This window comes from Scomber japonicus, chromosome 12 (assembly GCF_027409825.1).
Source record: "Scomber japonicus isolate fScoJap1 chromosome 12, fScoJap1.pri, whole genome shotgun sequence".
In the NCBI taxonomy this organism is placed as follows: Eukaryota; Metazoa; Chordata; class Actinopteri; order Scombriformes; family Scombridae; genus Scomber; species Scomber japonicus.
In genome coordinates, this window is record NC_070589.1 from 20176436 (window position 1) to 20184066 (window position 7631).

Here is a 7631-nt window from a genome sequence, read left to right on the forward strand (position 1 = left end):
TTATAAGTACATGCGTTTAACTGGGTGAAAACAGGGAGGTCACGTGTGTGCAGTATTGTGGCATCACAGGGAAAATTTGGACCAATAGGCTGTCAGGAATACATGTGTTTTTTTTACCTTTTCCTGACTGCTGAAGCCTCCTCTCGCTTCTCTAGCAGGTTACGCCAAAATTACATAAACTGGTCACCGCACTGTGTAATCTGAATTATAAATCTCCAGTTTTGTTACATATAAGCCTATTAACTCACACTTTTCGCCCTTCTGCATTGGTTTGCATAGCACAGCACTAAAAGCATTTTTACATGAAGGCATTAGGAACTTTGCGAGCAGCTTTCCAAATATTTCTAAGGCATGGCGAGTAAAGAGCTGCCTGCATGCGTCCTCAGTCCTCACAAGTATGCACAATGATCAATGATCTCTAATAGAATAGGGCCTGTCTCCGTTTGTTTTGAGAAAACAGATCATTTTCTGAACTGTGCAAGTTAGCATTCCTGTGGCAATATCGCCATCTGTCTGCTTGACGTGGACTGCTGTTTTAGGCCACATAACCCTCTCTTAAATATGCCATGCCATCTAGTGTTTTTTGTGTTGGAGCTACAGTAGACCGTGCTGGGGATGTAATAAAGTTATAAATGAATATGTCCTTGTGTGTAGCAAATTTAAGCCTATGGATGATGACACTCACTCCCCAAATTAAGTATGACTTTTTGTTTGTGGAAATGGGCATGAAAAAGAGCACATCCTGCACAAAATATGCTGACCTCTCAGGTGAAATTATATTTTAAAGTCTATAAGAAATATGTGTTGTAAGTTTTACACACCACAGAAAAATGTGTTTATTAACCAAATTTGACCGATTAAAAAATGTTGTATATGTCGGCTTCAAAATCATGGAAAAACAAACAGTAGCTACTCTGAGCTCTGAAAGGCTGGCATGTGTCCCCTGAACCCATCATTTATTTCCCCCCATTGAAGTTTAGTGTCAACATACTCTTTGAAAATCACCTTGAGTATTCAGATGGACATCATGACAGTTCTCCAAAAGTGAAGCCAAAACATCTGGATTGCCCCCCTGCTGGCTGGTTGCAGTATAGGCCATAAATCCTGCCCCCTCCATGTAGTCTAAGTCAATGGGACATGAGTCAAACAAATAAATAAATAAAAGTCAACGTCTAATCTTTTTTTCCCTACAATGGTTTCTGTCACTTTTCTCCAAGTACTTATTTGTCTAAGTGTTTCATAAGTTATTAGACATAAGTGGATAGGGTTAGAGTTAGGAGCTGGACATCTTGGAGAGACCAGCAGTACAGCCGCAGGTCTTCCTCATTGAAAGGAACCAGCTGAGGTGGTAAGTGTTTGGACACCTTGTCAGGATGCCTCCTGGACTCTTCCCTGTGGAGGTGTTTAGGGCAAGTCCAACTGGGAGGAGACCCAGAGGCAGACCCAGAACATGCTGGAGGGATTAGGCTTACCTTGGGATCCTGCAGGAGGAGTTTATGAGGGTTGCTAGCAGGGGCGATTCTAGGATCAGATCTTTGAGAATTTGACATACAATGCCCTGCAAGTGTTCAATTCCCTGCAAGTGTTCAATAAATTACTCATTTCATTGGATAACGTAAATTACAACAATAAATATGAATACAAAGTAGAGTGGTCTACTATAATTTATAATAATAATGGTTCAGAATAAACAATCACAGATTTCTACAGAGAGGACCCTAAGATGGTTAATGAACCCTAAGGGAAAGATTATCAATGACAGAACTATCCAAAGTACTTTAAACCTGTTATAATAAAACCATGTGAAGCTGTAAGTGTCCCATATCTAACAGACTGGCTCACAAAAATAATTAAAGTTGTTTCAAATAATAAAAAATAAATAAAATGATAATTTATTTATTATCAATGGTGCTGTGACCAAATTTAGTGGTGCTTGAGCAACCCCTAAAAAGGGTCTAAAATCACCACTGGTTGCTAGGGAGAATGGTGCCTGGGCATCATTTCTCAGCCTAATGCCACCTCCACCGATAAGCGGCAGAAAATAGATGGATGGGAGGTGGACTTAAAAGAGATGATTGACAGCTGTGACACCCACTCGCAAACCTCCATCAAGCGGCGGGATGGCTAAGGTGGGCGTGTCCCGCGGGTCTGAGCCTACTGGCTCCAAATGACGGCACACAAGCAAGATGGCAGCTCCCGGAAAGCAGGATTTTTTAGCTTCAGTTTTGCATAGCAGTAAGGAGTGGGGAGGCTTGTTGTTCATATTTATATAAGGCAATGTCTGCAACACAGCCCGAGGCAGCGAGGTTGGGACTGGAGATGAAGGCTGACAGGGCCGCTACACAGGTACGGCTCCTGCAGCAGTGCCGCACAGGTAGCAGAACATGCTCTCGGTGGACCGGAGCTGTAATACCGACACAACAGCTAATCACAGGTAAGGCCAGAGGGGTGTATGGACATAATGTCATTTCAAGAGGTGCTTCACTAAGCTAGAATATCTCATACTTAAGTGTAGACATTTCTATCTGTCCAGAGAGTTTACATCGAGCTACTGTTGTGAAAAGTAGGCTGCCACTAGAAAACGACCAATTACACATCCAGTCCATGTTTAAGCACGCTGGTTGTGTTGGAGGGGGTCGTGAGTCGTGGGCCATGCTAGTCATCAATGTCATAGTGCAGCAGTTTTAGGACTGCCCAAAAAAGTCCTGAACACATCATTTGTGGCCAGATAAAAACTGTTTGGGCTCCAACAAGGAAAATACTGCTGGGCTCTTATATGCAGGAGAACATATGTCAGCTTTATTATGAAACAACCAACACTACTATAGGCTACTGGAATACTAGGCTACTTGGATCAGTTATTCTGACAATTAGTTTGTGATTAATTTACAATCTATAAAGTAGAATACTGGCCACTAAAATGTAAAACCCCCATATTTAGTTATCTTCTTCTTCCTAAACAAATCGGCTATTCATCAGATTACCACAAACCTCCTGACACACATTAAAGCTCAGACTTTTGGTACAATTAGTTTGAACATTGGCCTGCTTTGCCAGCTTTGCTCTGTGTCATTTCCCAGAAACGGCTATGTTCAACAATGTGTGATTAAACCTCATTGAACGATTCTCTTCCCAAAGCCTTGAAACCATTTTATATAAATAATAATATTCCTGACTTTGGTGTGAATTATACAGCTACTATCAGAAGACAGAACTAGAGTACAGGGACATGATCAGCATTATTAGATACGTCTGATAGCTACAGAAATTCTAAATTATTTTATTTTTATTTACACTTTGTTTTGCAATTAAAATGAGTGCTAATTTGAGCTGTCAAAAGTCTTGAGCCTATGAAGACTAAGTGTAGTTATGACTAAGAGTTAGTTTGAAATAAGAAGGTAATAAAGACCTTTTTCACATGTCATTGTGGGTACAGGTGTTACTTTGATCACTGTGTTCTGTGTCCCAGAAAGCCACAACAGACTGACAGTGAGCCAGTGTGTACAATACCAAAACCCTGAAATTTTGTTACGTGCTTTTGATTCTGTGACCTGTCAAAATGTACAGTATGTACATGGTATGGATAACATTTACATGTGATAAAGAGATATATTTTCTGACTATTTTCGAAAGCCACAACACATGCTATAGAAGCAGAGTAGGAGTTTCTGGCACATCTTCACCAAGGTGCATGGAGAAGGGGGAAAAAAGTCTACACTCCAGCAACACTTGTACTATTATTAGACCAACATGTTTTCGCTTGTGGCCTTCATCGGGATCCTCCATATACTATTCTATATACTACCATGTTCTATATACTACAAGTACTTCTAAAGCCACAACATATATCATATCCTAATCTGCAAAATAAAAAAAAAACATGTTAAATTAGTCTCATTTAACTTCATTATTTAACAAAAGTGCATTATTGGTTTTTGCTTTGTAGAGACTGATCTCCACCACTGGGTGTCTCTGTTGGACCTCAAATCTGCATGATTCCTACATTCTGCATTACACAAAAGAGCACATTACACAATCCTGATGTTTCTAAAGCCCCTGGGTGCATGCTCATCATGATGTCAGTACCTGAGAGTATAAGTATCTTGAAACCTCTGGTGGTGAGTGTTTGTTTTTAGTACTATAACCCAAACTAGAATGAATTGACTCTGTATGGGTAGTAATTACTCATCCTGAAAGGTTGTGGTAATGATATACAGTATTCTCACACCATTACAAATGCTTGATCTTCAGGTTTTTGCCATCCTTTGTTTTTATATTAATTAAAATTCATTTGTTCTCACTAAAAACACCCAAGGAAGTCTTAATTCTTTCACATGGACACTTACTATTCTGAGAAAGTGTCTCCAGCATTCAAAACCAGAATGCTAAAGAATGTACAATATATCGGCATTTAATGTATAGCTCTTGTTAACACTATACACTGCTGATCTGTGCTCTGATGTCTTTCTGTAGACAGCCTGGGCAACAATAAAGAGTAGGAACTGCAGGTTCTTTGGCCCCAGTTAATCTGAGCAGCCCATCAGTCCCTGCAGCGCTGCAGCAAAGACTCCTGCCCTTGGTGAGAAACACTGAGCTTCCTGTGTTTGTGTGAAGTTTCCTACTCATGAAGTACTTCAGCACCTCATTGTGAGGCTTCATGCACATGACTTTGCTATTACTTTTCACAATGATTAAAGACAAACATGCCAGCATGCATCATAAATTTTCCCCTTGTTGCCATGAGATGTAGAAAGCACAATGCTGCTAGTCACATATTGTACAGTAGGGAAATAATGATGGCCCTAATAATGAAAGGGGATGTTTGAAAAACAAATGGGATTAAGGTGAGAGGACAGAAGGAGAGGTGGAAGGAAGAGGGCACAGGTCAGGGATAACAACTGGGAAATAAAGTTTTGTCATCCAGGTATTTATTGTTTTACAAAAGTTATGGAATTTAGATCTCACTGAGAGAAACCCCCTGTCAGTGACGTATGATAAGTGTTCTTACTAATCCCACGCCTGGGAAAGGTTTCACCCTTTTGTTTTTTTATACCAATAACATTTTGAGCCATTGCAGGGTAAAGCAATTAAAATGCCTGCCAAGCTATTTCAGGGGTGCTAATGTCGTGGCTTGCCTTAGTTGGTCTTGCAGGGACACATGCATACGTCACACACACACACACACACACACACACACACACACACACACACACACACACACACACACACACACACATACACAATGAAGAAAGTCTTTGCAGTATGACAGCATCACCTACAGAGTGCCTTAGCTGCTACTGCATCCAAGCAAGAAAACTGCAGTATAATAATAACTTTAACTTGCCTTTAATTTGGCAAAACCATGGGACTTAATGTTATCTATGTTGGAATAATAAAATTACTTGCTATTGTTTGATTTTTGACACCGAAATTCTCCCATATTCCCCGCACAGAATCAAATCTATCAACATTAGCAGCCGTGGTCAGATTAGGTGTGTGTTGATGAAGGATTTAGATAAGAGCGACTGTGTGAGGCCAGCATTGAGCTCTCACACAGGGACGGCTCGTCTTAATGGGACTGGGGTCTTATCAGAGGAATCTAAAGAGCTCCCTGAAGTTCACCTCAGTTTAATCGTAGGCTTTTGGAAGACACTTATAAAGCCTGGTGTACTCTGTGGCAAGGATCTTTCACTTTCACAAGAGTGAAATTTATGGGAATTAAGTTCAATGATGTACAGATGACAAACATGTTGTTTTGTCATTGAGGGATCAATGGTTCATCGAGAAATATGCTTTTTTTGCTATGCTGCTGTTTTTATGGTAAATGTAGCGCTACGATACAGTGAGCAGTTGGTTAGCATAGTTAAGCACAAAGACTGGAAACCAGGGGAAACAGCTAGCCTGACTCTGTGCACAAGTAACAAAATATATCTAGCACATTACATAATTTCACAGATGTCAATCCAGGCAAAAAAGTGTAAAAACAAGGATGCATGGTTTCACAGGGATTATGTGTTGGATTACAATTTAATGGAATACTGTTTTCACCGTAAGGTTGACAGCCAATTACCTCAATAACACTGAGCAAGAAACTGAATATATATTTCTAAAAATGTCAAGCGATAATTTTGAAACAGGAATGTGTGTCTGTGTGTCAAAAGCTTGCCGTCTCAGAGTTTGCCTGTTTGTGCCTGACACGGACAGATATGCTAGTCATGATTGAGTGTTAGCTCTCTGTGGTCAAGAGGGCAGGGCTGGTTGTGGCTCGGGCACACAGTTAGAGGAGGAGGAGGAGGGGACAGGAGGCGTTGAGAGGCGGTAGGGTCTACCGTTGTGGCCCTGGGATTGGTGACTTTGTTACAGGTCACAGGGAGAGAGCCCACCCACGCGCCACAGCCCCCCAACATCAAACATGCCGTATTATGTTGATCTATGGAGATGGCTGGGCAGCACTTTCAACTGAGTCAGGCCAGGTCCATCAAAGGATTTATCTCTCTACAAGATTAAAGGGGTCTAAGGCGTCTGCCAAACAAAGGCTAACTCTGAGGGTCAGCTCGGGTCCTGGCCTGAGAGATTTACACTGAGACAACTTTCAGATCGTAGGAAGATCCAGAAAACGACTTTCAGGCTCTGTGACGTCTGCCTTCCAAATCTGAAAGCTGCAAGACAAAAATTCTGACCCTCACACTATGACTGATAAATACATAAATTTGGTTTTGGAGTGTCTCATAAATGCTCGGCAATATCATCTAATGCTATAAACACATTAGCACATACTTTGAGTCAGACTGTGAAGCAGGCAGGGTAAAAGTTATTCAAAACCTCCTTTATATTTCTGACATGTTCCTGGCATCTTTCAGGATTCCACAGTAATGACGAAATCACTTTTTGGAAACATGAGGGTAGTTATTTTTTCATATTTCCTTTTTAAATAGTAAGCAGAGATCTATACTTAATCATGTACGTGAAAATCTGAACCGCTTTTGAACAAATTCATGTCACATTCAGTGACATGTTCCTGTTGCTTTGACCTTTGCACTCCTTCCTATTAGTTACTTTGTAATGTTTTTAGTCTAGGAATGTGGGCTTGTTTCACTGTTGCTCTTATTATCAGATGCTTTGGATAACTCAACAGCTAAACAAATGAATACATAGAATTCATCTGGAATACAATGTGAAAATTAATCATTAACCATGTGTTTCATTTTCATTTAAATTGTCTTCCTTGTCTTTCTTTTGTCTGCCAGTGCTTGGGCTTCTGTACACGCAGACATGAAAAACAACTTGGCTGCAACTTTTTTACAAGACTACCCTACATTTGTTTTTCTTTTAGACGAGTTTGCTCCTTTTAAGTATGTTTTTGGTAACATACTTTGCTGTTTTCGTTTCTGTCTCACAAAGAAAACACTCATTTATATTCATTTGGAATTGAGTGGGTGAGAGACATAAAGTGGACTGGTGGCAAGATATGATCAGGCGCTATAACTGGGGCGACGTGGCCTCTTTCACATGAAGGTGGAGGGTTTAAACAAGCTAAAACCTTGGACAAGAAAGCCTTAAATCAGGGTAAAACATGCACAGGAATGTACCTTCACATGCCTTGCAATTCATTTCACATGGGAATATTTGTC